Below are 16,439 nucleotides of genomic sequence, written 5' to 3' on the forward strand. Positions count from 1 at the left end.
TCAATCTCGTTACCGGCAAGTCTCTTTACTCGTACCGCAATGCATGATCCCGTGACTAACGCCTTAGTCACATTGAGCTCATTATGATGATGCATTACCGAGTGGGCCCAGAGATACCCCTCCGTTACACGGAGTGACAAATCCCAGTCTCGATCCGTGCCAACCCAACAGACACTTTCGGAGATACCCGTAGTGCACCTTTATAGTCACCCAGTTACGTTGTGATGTTTGGCACACCCAAAGCACTCCTACGGTATCCGGGAGTTGCACGATCTCATGGTCTAAGGAAAAGATACTTGACATTGGAAAAGCTCTAGCAAACGAAACTACACGATCTTTTATGCTATGCTTAGGATTGGGTCTTGTCCATCACATCATTCTCCTAATGATGTGATCCCGTTATCAATGACATCCAATGTCCATAGTCAGGAAACCATGACTATCAGTTGATCAACGAGCTAGTCAACTAGAGGCTTACTAGGGACATGTTGTGGTCTATGTATTCACACATGTATTACGATTTCCGGACAATACAATTATAGCATGAATAATAGACAATTATCATGAACAAAGAAATATAATAATAACCATTTATTATTGCCTCTAGGGCATATTTCCAACAGTCTCCCACTTGCACTAGAGTCAATAATCTAGTTCACATCACCATGTGATTAACACTCACTGGTCACATCACCATGTGACCAACATCTAAAGAGTTTACTAGAGTCAACAATCTAGTTCACATCACTATGTGATTATCACTCAATGTGTTCTGGTTTGGTCATGTTATGCTTGTGAGAGAGGTTATTAGTCAACGGGTCTGAACCTTTCAGAACCGTGTGCTTTACGAATATCTATGTCATCTTTGTGGATGCTACCACGCGCTATTTGGAGCCATTTCAAATAATTGCTCTACTATACGAATCCGGTTTACTACTCAGAGTCATCCGGATTAGTGTCAAAGTTCGCATCGACGTAACCCTTTACGACGAACTCCTTTCCACCTCCATAATCGAGAAAATTCCTTAATCCACTAGGTACTAAGGATAAGTTCGACCGCTGTCATGAGATCCTTTCCCGGATCACCATTGTACCCTCTTGACCAACTCATGGCAAGGCACACTACATGTGCGGTACACAGCATAGCATACTATAGAGCCTACGTCTAAAGCATAGGGGACGACCTTCGTCCTTTCTCTATCTTCTGCTGTGGTCAGGTCTTGAGTCTCACTCAATACTCACACCTTGTAACACAGCCAAGAACTCCTTCTTTGCTGATCTATTTTGAACTCTTTCAAAATCATGTCAAGGTGTGCTGTCTTTTGAAAGTATCATCAGGCGTCTTGATCTATCTCTATGGATCTTGATGCCCAATATGTAAGTAGCTTTATCCAGGTCTTCCTTTGAAGAACTCCTTTCAAACAACCCTTTATGCTTTCCAGAAATTTTACATCATTTCGGATCAACAATATGTCATTCACATATACTTATCAGAAATGTTGTAGCGCTCCCACTCACTTTATTGTAAATACAAGTTTCTAACAAACTTTGTATAAACCCAAAAACTTTGATCACTCCATCAAAGTGTATATTCTGACTCCGAGATGCTTGCTCTAATCCATGGAAGGATCGCTGGAGCTAGCATACCTTTTAGCATCCTTAGGATCGACAAAACCTTTCTGATTGTATCACATACAACCTTTCCTTACGAAAACTGGTAAGGAAACTTGTTTTGACATCCATCTGCCAGATTTCATAAATGTAGCTAATGCTAACATGATTCCGACGGACCTAAGCATCGCTACGGATGAGAAAAACTCATCGTAGTCAACTCCTTGAACTTGTGAAAATACTCTTTGCCACAAGTCGAGCTTCATAGATGGTAACATTACCGTCCATGTCCGTCTTCTTCTTAAAGATCCATTTATCTCAATGGCTTGCCGATCATCGGGCAAGTCCACCAAAGTCCATGCTTTGTTCTGATACATGGATTCTATCTCGGATTTCATGGCCTCGAGCCATTCGTCGGAATATGGGCCCACCATCGCTTCTCCATAGCTCGTAGGTTCATTGTTGTCTAGCAACATGACTTCCAAGACAGGATCACGCATTACTCTGAAGTAGTGCGCATCCTCGTCGTCCTACGAGGTTTGGTAGTGACTTGATCCGAAGTCTCATGATCACTATCATAAGCTTCCACTTCAATTGGTGTAGGTGCCACAGGAACAACTTCCTGTGCCCTGCTACACACTAGTTGAAGCGACGGTTCAATAACCTTATCAAGTCTCCACCATCCTCCCACTCAATTCTTTCGAGAGAAACTTTTCCTCGAGAAAGGACTCGTTTCTAGAAGCAATTACTTTTGCTTCCAGATCTGAAATAGGAGGTATACCCAACTGTTTTTGGTTATTCTATGAAGATGCATTTATCCGCTTTGGGTTCGAGCTTATCAGCCTGAAACTTTTTCACATAAGCATCGCAGCCCCAAACTTTTAAGAAACGACAACTTAGGTTTCTATAAACGGTGTCGTCTCAACGGATTTGCGTGGTGCCCCTTTTAAAGTGAATGCAGTTGTCTCTAATGCCTAACCCATAAACGATAGTGGTAATTTGATAAGAAACATCATGGTATGCACCATATCCAATAGGGTGCAGTTATGATGTTCGGACACACCATCACACTATGGTGTTCCAGGCGGTATTAATTGTGAAACACTTTCCACAATGTCTCAATTGTGTGCCAAACTCGTATCTCAGATACTCATCTCTATGATCATATCACAGACATTTTATCCTCTTGTCACGACGATCTTCAACTTCACTCTGAAATTACTTGAACCTTTCAATAATTCAGACTAGTGTTTCATCAAGTAAATACACTCAGCATCTACTCAAATCATCTGTGAAGTAAGAACATAACGATATCCACTGCATGCCTCAGCACTCATTGGACTGCGTACATCAAAATGTATTACTTCCAATAAGTTGCTCTCTTGTTCCATCTTACTGAAAACGAGGACTTTCAGTCATCTTGCCCATGTGGTATGATTTGCATGTCTCAAGTGATTCATAATCAAGTGAGTCCAAACGATCCATCTGCATGGAGTTTCTTCATGCATATATACCAATAGACATGGTTCGCATGTCTCAATCTTTTCAAAAACGAGTGAGTCCAAAGATCCATCTATATGGAGCTTCTTCATGCGTTTTATACCAATATGATTCAAGTGGCAGTGCCACAAGTATGTGGTACTATCATTACTATCTTATATCTTTTGGCACGAACATGTGTATCACTGCGATCGAGATTCATTTTAGGTGCAAGACCATTGAAGGTATTATTCAAATAAACAGAGTAACCATTATTCTCCTTAAATGAATAACCGTATTGCGATAAATATAATCCAATCATGCTCAACGCAAACACCAAACCTCGATGGCAGAGGGAGCATGCGATGCTTGATCACATCAACTTTGGAAACACTTCCAACACATATCGTCATCTCCCCTTTAGCTAGTCTCCGTTTATTCCGCAGCTTTTATTTCGAGTTACTAACACTTAGCAACCGAACCGGTATCTAATACCCTGGTGCTGCTAGGAGTACTAGTAAAGTACACATTCATATAATGTATATCCAATATACTTCTGTCGACCTTGCCTGCCTTCTCATCTACCAAATATCTAGGGTAGTACTGCTTCAGTGACCGTTCCTCTCATTACAGAAGCACTTAGTCTCGGGTTTGGGTTCAACCTTGGGATTCTTCACTAGAGCAGCAAACGACTTGCTGTTTCATGAAGTATCCCTTTTGCCCTTGCCCTTCTTAAACTAGTGGTTTCACTAACCATCAACAATTGATGCTCCTTCTTGATTTCTACTTTCGCGGTGTCAAGCATCGCGAATAGCTCAGGGATCATCATAACTATCCTTGATATGTTATAGTTCATCACGAAGCTCTACTAGCTTGGTGGCAGTGACTATGGAGAACTATCATGTCGGGACCCCGATTCCAAGTCACACCGATCTAGCCTGTAACACCTCATATCACTTTGCGGCCTCACGCACGGTACCCCCACGGGTGTCGCCTTACCATGGCCCGGGACCGTTTGCGCCTTTTGGCTCACGTATATGACAATGTCGCTAGCATCCATATGACAGAGAACCCGGGCCGACATGGCTAGTCGTGAACCCAAAGCGGCACTAACGTATGGGGACAGGCATACCTGAATCAACATCGAACGTGTCGGTCAGCAGCGTGCGAATCCGGGCTGTAGCACTGGGCTAACAGGACTCCGGGAACCCAGGCTGTAGCAGGCTAGGCAGGACTCCGGATGTCATCGCGTGACATTTCCCCGAAGGGACAGACACAGGAACGATATGAAACACATGCCGGCCAGTCAAGTGTTCCGGAGCAGTAGTGCTGGGCTAGCAGGACTCCGGTGAACCGGGCTGTAGCGGACTACTATGGCTCATGGGAGCACAAGACTACATTTCCCCATAGGAGAGGCTACCAAGGATAAACAACTAGGTTGTCAGATCCCACACATACCAAGCATTTCAATCATACACACAATATGCTCGATATGTGCAAATACAACATGGCATCACAACAAGACTCTACGACTCAGAGTATTTATTCATTAGGCTCCGAAGAGCCAGATATTACAAACATGGGTCTCATGACCCAACATTCAGAGCATACAAGTCAAAGCACATGCGGAAGCTTAACATGTCTGAGTACAGACATCTACAAATGAAAAAGGCTGAGAAGCCTGACTATCTACCAGATCCTGCCGAGGGCACAAGATCGTAGCTGAGGTATCAAGCTAAACGTCGAAGTCCACACGGAACTACTAGCGAGACTGACGTCTCTCTGCAAAACATAAAATAAGCAAACGTGAGTACAAATGTACCCAGCAAGACTTACATCAGAACTATCTACATATGCATCGGTATCAACAAAAGGGGTGGTGGAGCTTAACTGCAGCAAGCCAGCTTTGACTCAGTGGCTAACCTGAACTACGACTGCAAGCAACTCTTTTGAGGTGGTGCACACGAGTCCACATATTCACCATATCAATACTCCACTATGGACCCGCTCCCGTCTCCCTACGAGAACGCCATCCATAGCACTCACGCTTATCTTGTGCATTTTAGAGTATCCACTTTCACTTGTCTATGAACTGTTATAGGCAACCCAGAAGTCCATTTCCGCGGAGACGGCTATTCGAATAGATGATGTTAACCCTGCAGGGGTGTACTTCGTCACACACGCTCTCGCCACTTACCACCATGTACACGTCGTGTACCTCGGCAACCTTCAAGCGGAAGCCTGGCGAGGGAGTCGGCCACAGCCTACCTAAACACTCAAGTCTCTAGTCCAGGTTTATCGCCTATTCAGGTTCCATCCGCAGGGAGTCCGGCCGAGGTTTCCACATACGGCCCCGAACGATGTGTGCAGGGTTCCCGAGACACCAAACGGGCGCCCGGTACACCGTGCCACGTGCCTACCGCATCACAGCCCACCCCTCGGTCAGCGCTGTCCACGGCCTCCAGCATACTACTAACACCAGAAACTACTTGCAACTCCTGGACAGAGGACAAGGGTGATTAAGAAGCCGAGAGGGTCCATTGGTTTCGGGCCCAATGCGTGGTAGTAACTGTATCATGGATCACAAACACAGAACTCAGTTCCTGAGGACGGCTGCAATGAGACAACCGACCATGTACTCCTACATGGCCTCTCACCGCTACCTTTACCAAATCGTGTTCACACACTTAGCTCACACACAGTAGGACAGGTTCATCACCATTCCAATTCATCCCCGACGAATCAGACCCGACTCAACTCTAAGCAGTAGCAGGCATGACAAACAGACATGAATGAGTAGGCACATCAGGGCTCAAACAACTCCTACTCATGCTAGTGGGTTTCATCTATTTACTGTGGCAATGACAGGTCATGCAGAGGATAAGGGGTTCAACTACCGCAGCATGTACAGTTGAATCGTTGTTGTCCTAATGCAGTAAAGAGAGCAGGAGCGAGAGAGTGGGATTGTATCGGAATGAACAAGGGGTTATGCTTGCCTGACACTTCCGAAGATAGTAAAGCTCTTCATCGGTGTCATCGATCTCATCGTCGGAATCACGGCTATCGAGAGGGGACAATCACCGGCAAACAAGGAAGAACACAATCAATGCAATGCACAATATGATGCATGATCATGACATGGCAATATGACGTGATTTGGCCTAATGCAACTAGCAACAGAAAGGTTTGGGTTGATTTGAACTCAAGGTTCAAATTCAAATTCAAACTATGAATTCAAATAGTGCATTATCATGTTTTCACCTATACAGCAGGTATAACTTAGTTTGACATGCATGAAAATGATACAGATGGATAGATTGCATTTTTCTGATAATTTTTCATATATAAATTATTTCATTCTGAGCTACGGTTGATTTTATATGATTTTTAGAAGTTTATACTATTTTCTGGAATTTCCTGATTAAAAATAAATCCAGAAAATGTAATACTGCGTCAGCCTGATGTCATCACTGTGTCAGCGAGTCAACGGCTGGTCCAGGTCAAACCTGACCAGTGGAGCCCACTGGTCAGTGACTCAGCTAACTAACCAAATTAGTTAGTGCTAATCTAAGTTAATTAGGGCCTGGGCCCACATGGCAGTGGCTCTAGGGGTGGTTTAGCTGGGTCATTAGTGGCTAATGACGAGCCACGTCATCAGTCGCCGGAGTTTCGCCGGCGACGACCATTTCGCGCGACGGAGATCGTCGGGATCTCGCTATAGCCCACGGTTTGAGGCGGGGTTTGCTCCTACGGATTGCTGGCGCTCCCGCGCATCTAGTGGTGGTAGCAGCAGCAGCTGGGATGGCCGGAGGTGACGGCGGCGAGCGCTTCCGCGGCGGCAGGAGTACGGGCACGCTCGGACACAGCGTTTTGGTGCACGGGAGGACGAGCTGCGGGTTGCTACGGAGCCCTGCGGACTCGCTGAGCACGGGGGTGGGCTCGAATGCGTCGTGGATGCGCTCTAGCTACGACGGTGCCATGGCCGGCGGCGGTGAGCTCTCGGGCTCGGTCGGAAGACGGGGCTAGGGGACGAGAACAGAGGGGGAGAGCGAGGGGGAAGCAACAGGAGCTCACAGTGATGCGACAGGGCAGGTCAGCGGCCTCGGGGACGCTCTGGTCGAGGCGAATCGACACCGGCGATCTCCGGCCAGAGGCGGCGGGGACGAGCTCGATGGCGACGCTTCCGGGCGTCGGGGCTTGCTTCCTTCGTCGAGGGGACGTAGGAGACGATGGCGGTGCTGCTGGATATCCTAGCTAGGCGAGGGGGGCTCGGTGGCCACGGCAACGGCGACGGTGGCGACGGCTCCGTTCGGTGGTGCTGCGGGGAGAGAGACAGAGGGGAGGGGAGAGAGCGCAGCGAGTGAGGGAGCGGAGACAGGGGCTTCGGGGCGTCGTCGTGGCGTCGCCAGGAGGGGCCGGGGAAGCAGGAGGTGGCGCGGGCGCGTGCTCGGTGGCGGTGCGCTGTCCCCCTCCTCTGCCTACTGGCAAAGGTAGGTGGTGACTGGCATGGGCCAGGTGGGCTGGCCTAGCCACTTGGGCTGCAGGTAAGGCCCAGGTAAGGTTCTCTCTCTCTTCTGACTTTTATTTCTCTTTTCTATTTTTTCTGCTATTTGTTTTGACTTGATTTAAAACATCAAATCATTTTCTAAACTTTCTGTAAATTGTTATGTGAGCTCAGAAACTAGTCCAAGGTCACAGGCAACTCACAAAAATATATGGACTTTATTTCTTATGTAACAGAAATAAATCCAACCCAAATATGTCATTGATTTAATTCAAAAGGCCCAAAATAAATATTTCTGTGATTCCAAAAATATTGGTTTGAATTTTATTCTTGCCAATATTTTTTTCAAGGTCTAACAGGAACATTTTCTTGGGCTTCTTTGAGAAGATTTTGATGTTGATCATTTTTAAAATGATTTCTGAGGCTCTCCAATTCCCCAATTCAAATTTGAAGGAAATTTAGTCATGATGCATGGATGCAAGAAAAATCAAGCAAGGGCTGATCTGGGGCTGTGACAGCTCACCCCCACTAAACAAGAATCTCGTCCCGAGATTCAAGACGTGGGGTAAGAAGACAGAGGGGTCACAAAACTATCACAGTCTTCTCAGTCCAACTGCCCTTCACGAAGATGTTGATCCGTTGCTTCAATTAACGTTGACGTCTTTGCTTTCGAGATCTTCATCCGACACGTTGACGACAAGGGGAAACTCTATAGAAATTGATCTCCTTAAAGATCGAGCAACTCACGGAATGAGATGTTGAAACATCTCGAGTTGAGGCACAACACATACATCGAGAGAGGGATGAAGTGAAACGGAGAACGAAGATTCAAGTTGATAAGCACAATTCCACGCTGAATAAGATGGTGCATGGTTTCAAAGTAGCGAGGAGATAATTCCCACGATTCCATAACGGGGCACCTTGGGGAAGGTGACTCGTAGAACTATTCCTTAAGTGGCAAAAAGAATTACTTTTGATCCTAAGATCATTGAAACTCTTTATGCCAGCCTAGGGCAATCACAAACGATCGTTCGAGGGAGTTCGGGAGAATGACACACTCGGGCTAGGATGGACGATGTGGACTACCTTGTTGAAGACAACACAAGGGGTGATTTGCTTATCACCGGAAATGGTCGGAACCCCTGGTGGGACCACTTTTGAAGATGGTCCTTATCAGTAATTACTGGGAAGGGTAATCCAAGGTAGGATGGCACAATGACGGTGCAAGCTGGGACAAAAATGCAAATGCTAGGAATGATTCTAGTAACTGGGGAGGAGCTCAACAGTAGAGAGTGAATCTACTGTTTGAAAGGTTTAGCATAACCGAAGGAAACTGGGAGCAATTCCAGTTAGTGCCGGTGAAAACACCTAGCGCTTGTGCGTGCTCTCAAGAACTTGAGCATTTCCATATTCATCAAGGTTTTACCAACATCCGTGTCAAGGATCCTGGCAACACAACATACCACCATGATGAATAGTGATGGACGATGCAGATGCAAAGGAAGATAACACCTTCTCAGATTTCACCTTAGCGAGGCCAAGGAAGCAAAATCTGGATGATCGACCGAGAGACATTTAGCACTCCGCTTCTAATGTTCTCCTTGATGTTCTAGCGTAACCCATTAGATGTGGTTTGGTATCTTGAACATCAAGTAGTAGGTCGGACTTCGGGTGCGCAGAAATCCATAAGGAATAACTAGTGGAATAAATCCTAAGAAATCCTTATGGGGAGGTGGCCAACTTACTCGATCAAGATACTACCATAATAGGTCTTCCGGCTGGGTGTGTTGGCCACGACATCCACTTTACCGGTTATCGAGAGACCAATATTATAATTCTTGGAAAATGTTCCAACCATCATATCTGCCTGAGATTCAGATCTAGTTGGTTTCAGTCTAGAAACCAGGTCTAGTTGGTTTCATCAAGTCTAGAAAGAAAATTAAGGTTTGCAACACAAATCGATGAGAAGACGTTGCAAGATTCTCAGGGGATGAACTACGATAGCAAGCTCCAAAACATGAGCTGGTTCTGCTACATACATGTGAGCACGTTGTCCCAGACAAGCATGATCACATGGTAGTCTTATAATAAAACACTACCGAGTTCCGGTTGGGAACCATCAACGAGAATATCGAAGTCCTTTCATAAGTCCGGATTAGCTCTTATGAAGGAACTCCTTTTCCTTAAACAAGTCAGTTAGTGGCTTGGTGTGCTAAGGATACATATCGAATGAAGGTTGCAAGTCTCCAAACCACGGTATACTTCGCACATATGCATGACTGACTTGGGATGATTCCAGAGGAGGCAAAACAACTTTCTCGAATCCACGGCGGCAACTTGCATCTAATGCACATGAATCAGAGTAAGTCACTTCTTTCATCCAACATATGCTTCATGAACGGATCACGAAGATAATGCTTATAAAGTTTCCAATACTAGCTGGATGTTCAACACGAGTCATGGAGAAGGTAGCAGTGTTGCTGATGGGCTCAACAACATTTCATCCAGGTTTCCATGGAGATGGAATTCCATAATTATGTGAACAAGTGATAGCATTGGTCAGACCCAAAAGATATAATGGTGTATGCTCGAGGGATCAACCACGAGTAAGACAACATTATGAACATCGTTGGTTCTGATTTGACTTGATGATAGCCCATACTCAAATCAAAGTCTTAATATGAGAATAGGTCCAACAACTGATCACAGGGACCAATCGATGAAGATATCATCTATCTTCAACACACACAAAAAGATATCCCTTAGTGATAAACTAAGTCAGATAAGCTTTTATCTTCCAACTCTCCAAGTTGTTGTTTTGCTTAACCAACTAGCTCAGGGGTATCCAGCACGGATTCTTGGAGAAGGGGCGGTTTACAAGAGACCCACTTGATCACGAACTCAACATGGCGGTCAGGTGGCAACCTGGTGACACTTCCGAGAAGATATTCGGAACATCACGAACCACCGATATGTTACTAAGCTCGAGAACGATCTTGCTTTTCAAAGCAAGACGTTATGACCGAATAAGCAAGGACTGACACTATCCTAACTCATTGATCGAAAAGTGCACCGGGAATAAGGACTGGGTAGCACGATCAACCTTAGGATGTGATTCAGTAACCAACACGCTAAGGATGAAATTATTGTCCTTTAACTACCAAGCAACGGAGTTGCTAGGAGTATAGATTTCACACATCATAGTTCACCTGTCGGCATTCCGGCCGTGACGACACGGAACTGAGGAATGAGCAATGATGGCGAGAAGTATCACTGCGTTAAGAATTCGTGAGAGATGGTGCAATTCCTACAATATTCTCGACATAAAGGGGGTAATACTCGAAGGTAGAACAGAACAAAAGCTGGTTAGGCATTTGATCTGCGGAATACAACTACTTTGACCCAATCCTGGAGATGGACGAGGTACTGGAGTTTGTTTCTCCTAGTCATTCCGGATTAGAATGGCTTGACAGACCACAAGAATAATAGGCATCGATAACACGAATGCACAATTACTCCTGACTATCAATTGATAGACGAGGGCCAGAAAATAACTAAAGAGGGACAACTCAAAGGAACATATGGTTTTCTGAGTTGTGGATGCATAGATTAGTATGTCGGGCGAAGCTCAACATTTCTTCCGGATAACCCATGGAGAAAGGGTAGAACTGGCAGATTCACAATGTAGAATGGAGAACTCATTAAGAGCACTCTGGTCGTGACCTTTTGGTTCAAACGAACTCCTGCCAAGAATGGTTCATGGTATTTAGAAGAACGATATACCTCGGACCTCGAGGGCTAATGCAAAGGTTACTAATAACTTAAGGGAACTAGCAAACACTATCAACAGGAGGTAAGTGGAGTGAATCTTGGGCTCAAGAACCCAGAAGTAGAATGCCTACTAACTAGATGGCATCACGGGATGCTTTCGAGAATAATGGCCAGAATCTGCACACTGGGGATGCAAGCATTGCTAGATTACTAAGTGGTCCTCTAAGACACCTAGGGTCATAATAATAACTCCAACATATATGTCAAGGCAACAGAGTACCTCAACTCAACGATTAGTGTGGTTAATCTGGCCCAAAGGAACATCGAGAACGGAAAGAAGGGATTGCAAATGCATCGGACTATTTAGAAACCTGGGATGACTTGGACAGCATAACGGCTGTAAATGCTCAAAGGATTTGAGACATCCTGCAAAAATGGTGGCATAACCACTTAGAAGCACAATATCAAGGTTCCGAGACCAACTATGAACACACGGAAGTAGTAGAAACTGAACTGGGGCTTAAATCCATCAATCCTAAGATTCTACGGATTAGTAACACGTGATCCTGATAGAAAGATGAGAAGCCTAGTTCTTAATCCCCGTAGAAGAGAAGAGGGTGACTCAGATCAGAAGGGCATAAGGTAAAGGAGTAAAAAGAGCCTTACGTTCCCTTCCACAATCAATTCCCTTATATAACTAAAGCATTTCTAGACTCAACTTCGACCAGTTTGGCTTCGTAAACCTACAGGCAGTCAGGCTCTGATACCAACGCTGTCGGGACCCCGATTCCAAGTCACACCGATCTAGCCTGTAACACCTCATATCACTTTGCGGCCTCACGCACGGTACCCCCACGGGTGTCGCCTTACCATGGCCCGGGACCGTTTGCGCCTTTTGGCTCACGTATATGACAATGTCGCTAGCACCCATATGACAGAGAACCCGGGCCGACATGGCTAGTCGTGAACCCAAAGCGGCACTAACGTATGGGGACAGGCATACCTGAATCAACATCGAACGTGTCGGTCAGCAGCGTGCGAATCCGGGCTGTAGCACTGGGCTAACAGGACTCCGGGAACCCGGGCTGTAGCAGGCTAGGCAGGACTCCGGATGTCACCGCGTGACATTTCCCCGAAGGGACAGACACAGGAACGATATGAAACACATGCCGGCCAGTCAAGTGTTCCGCAGCAGTAGTGCTGGGCTAGCAGGACTCCGGTGAACCGGGCTGTAGCGGACTACTATGGCTCATGGGAGCACAAGACTACATTTCCCCATAGGAGAGGCTACCAAGGATAAACAACTAGTTTGTCGGATCCCACACATACCAAGCATTTCAATCATACACACAATATGCTCGATATGTGCAAATACAACATGGCATCACAACAAGACTCTACGACTCAGAGTATTTATTCATTAGGCTCCGAAGAGCCAGATATTACAAACATGGGTCTCATGACCCAACATTCAGAGCATACAAGTCAAAGCACATGCGGAAGCTTAACATGTCTGAGTACAGACATCTACAAATGAAAAAGGCTGAGAAGCCTGACTATCTACCAGATCCTGCCGAGGGCACAAGATCGTAGCTGAGGTATCAAGCTAAACGTCGAAGTCCACACGGAACTACTAGCGAGACTGACGTCTCTCTGCAAAACATAAAATAAGCAAACGTGAGTACAAATGTACCCAGCAAGACTTACATCAGAACTATCTACATATGCATCGGTATCAACAAAAGGGGTGGTGGAGCTTAACTGGAGCAAGCCAGCTTTGACTCAGTGGCTAACCTGAACTACGACTGCAAGCAACTCTTTTGAGGTGGCGCACACGAGTCCACATATTCACCATATCAATACTCCACTATGGACCCGCTCCCGTCTCCCTACGAGAACGCCATCCATAGCACTCACGCTTATCTTGTGCATTTTAGAGTATCCACTTTCACTTGTCTATGAACTGTTATAGGCAACCCAGAAGTCCATTTCCGCGGAGACGGCTATTCGAATAGATGATGTTAACCCTGCAGGGGTGTACTTCGTCACACACGCTCTCGCCACTTACCACCATGTACACGTCGTGTACCTCGGCAACCTTCAAGCGGAAGCCTGGCGAGGGAGTCGGCCACAGCCTACCTAAACACTCAAGTCTCTAGTCCAGGTTTATCGCCTATTCAGGTTCCATCCGCAGGGAGTCCGGCCGAGGTTTCCACATACGGCCCCGAACGATGTGTGCAGGGTTCCCGAGACACCAAACGGGCGCCCGGTACACCGTGCCACGTGCCTACCGCATCACAGCCCACCCCTCGGTCAGCGCTGTCCACGGCCTCCAGCATACTACTAACACCAGAAACTACTTGCAACTCCTGGACAGAGGACAAGGGTGATTAAGAAGCCGAGAGGGTCCATTGGTTTCGGGCCCAATGCGTGGTAGTAACTGTATCATGGATCACAAACACAGAACTCAGTTCCTGAGGACGGCTGCAATGAGACAACCCACCATGTACTCCTACATGGCCTCTCACCGCTACCTTTACCAAATCGTGTTCACACACTTAGCTCACACACAGTAGGACAGGTTCATCACCATTCCAATTCATCCCCGACGAATCAGACCCGACTCAACTCTAAGCAGTAGCAGGCATGACAAACAGACATGAATGAGTAGGCACATCAGGGCTCAAACAACTCCTACTCATGCTAGTGGGTTTCATCTATTTACTGTGGCAATGACAGGTCATGCAGAGGATAAGGGGTTCAACTACCGCAGCATGTACAGTTGAATCGTTGTTGTCCTAATGCAGTAAAGAGAGCAGGAGCGAGAGAGTGGGATTGTATCGGAATGAACAAGGGGTTATGCTTGCCTGACACTTCCGAAGATAGTAAAGCTCTTCATCGGTGTCATCGATCTCATCGTCGGAATCACGGCTATCGAGAGGGGACAATCACCGGCAAACAAGGAAGAACACAATCAATGCAATGCACAATATGATGCATGATCATGACATGGCAATATGACGTGATTTGGCCTAATGCAACTAGCAACAGAAAGGTTTGGGTTGATTTGAACTCAAGGTTCAAATTCAAATTCAAACTATGAATTCAAATAGTGCATTATCATGTTTTCACCTATACAGTAGGTATAACTTAGTTTGACATGCATGAAAATGATACAGATGGATAGATTGCATTTTTCAGATAATTTTTCATATATAAATTATTTCATTCTGAGCTACGGTTGATTTTATATGATTTTTAGAAGTTTATACTATTTTCTGGAATTTCCTGATTAAAAATAAATCCAGAAAATGTAATACTGCGTCAGCCTGACGTCATCACTGCGTCAGCGAGTCAATGGCTGGTCCAGGTCAAACCTGACCAGTGGAGCCCACTGGTCAGTGACTCAGCTAACTAACCAAATTAGTTAGTGCTAATCTAAGTTAATTAGGGCCTGGGCCCACATGGCAGTGGCTCTAGGGGTGGTTTAGCTGGGTCATTAGTGGCTAATGACGAGCCACGTCATCAGTCGCCGGAGTTTCGCCGGCGACGACCATTTCGCGCGACGGAGATCGTCGGGATCTCGCTATAGCCCACGGTTTGAGGCGGGGTTTGCTCCTACGGATTGCTGGCGCTCCCGCGCATCTAGTGGTGGTAGCAGCAGCAGCTGGGATGGCCGGAGGTGACGGCGGCGAGCGCTTCCGCGGCGGCCGGAGTACGGGCACGCTCGGACACAGCGTTTTGGTGCACGGGAGGACGAGCTGCGGGTTGCTACGGAGCCCTGCGGACTCGCTGAGCACGGGGGTGGGCTCGAATGCGTCGTGGATGCGCTCTAGCTACGACGGTGCCATGGCCGGCGGCGGTGAGCTCTCGGGCTCGGTCGGAAGACGGGGCTAGGGGACGAGAACAGAGGGGGAGAGCGAGGGGGAAGCAACAGGAGCTCACAGTGATGCGACAGGGCAGGTCAGCGGCCTCGGGGACGCTCTGGTCGAGGCGAATCGACACCGGCGATCTCCGGCCAGAGGCGGCGGGGACGAGCTCGATGGCGACGCTTTCGGGTGTCGGGGCTTGCTTCCTTCGTCGAGGGGACGTAGGAGACGATGGCGGTGCTGCTGGATATCCTAGCTAGGCGAGGGGGGCTCGGTGGCCACGGCAACGGCGACGGTGGCGACGGCTCCGTTCGGTGGTGCTGCGGGGAGAGAGACAGAGGGGAGGGGAGAGAGCGCAGCGAGTGAGGGAGAGGAGACAGGGGCTTCGGGGCGTCGTCGTGGCGTCGCCAGGAGGGGCTGGGGAAGCAGGAGGTGGCGCGGGCGCGTGCTCGGCGGCGGTGCGCTGTCCCCCTCCTCTGCCTACTGGCAAAGGTAGGTGGTGACTGGCATGGGCCAGGTGGGCTGGCCTAGCCACTTGGGCTGCAGGTAAGGCCCAGGTAAGGTTCTCTCTCTCTTCTGACTTTTATTTCTCTTTTCTATTTTTTCTGCTATTTGTTTTGACTTGATTTAAAACATCAAATCATTTTCTAAACTTTCTGTAAATTGTTATGTGAGCTCAGAAACTAGTCCAAGGTCATAGGCAACTCACAAAAATATATGGACTTTATTTCTTATGTAACAGAAATAAATCCAACCCAAATATGTCATTGATTTAATTCAAAAGGCCCAAAATAAATATTTCTGTGATTCCAAAAATATTGGTTTGAATTTTATTCTTGCCAATATTTTTTTCAAGGTCTAACAGGAACATTTTCTTGGGCTTCTTTGAGAAGATTTTGATGTTGATCATTTTTAAAATGATTTCTGAGGCTCTCCAATTCCCCAATTCAAATTTGAAGGAAATTTAGCCATGATGCATGGATGCAAGAAAAATCAAGCAAGGGCTGATCTGGGGCTGTGACATATCACTATCTCATCTGGGAGATTAACTCCCACTCGATTCAAGCGATTGTGGCACTCAGACAATCTGAGCACATGCTCAACGATTGAGCTTTTATCCCTTAGTTTGCAGGCTTAAGAAACTTGTCAGAGGTCTCATACCTCTTGACGTGGGCACTAGTCTGAAATCCCAATTTCAGTCTTCG

Source organism: Aegilops tauschii, chromosome 7 (genome assembly GCF_002575655.3).
Source record: "Aegilops tauschii subsp. strangulata cultivar AL8/78 chromosome 7, Aet v6.0, whole genome shotgun sequence".
In the NCBI taxonomy this organism is placed as follows: Eukaryota; Viridiplantae; Streptophyta; class Magnoliopsida; order Poales; family Poaceae; genus Aegilops; species Aegilops tauschii.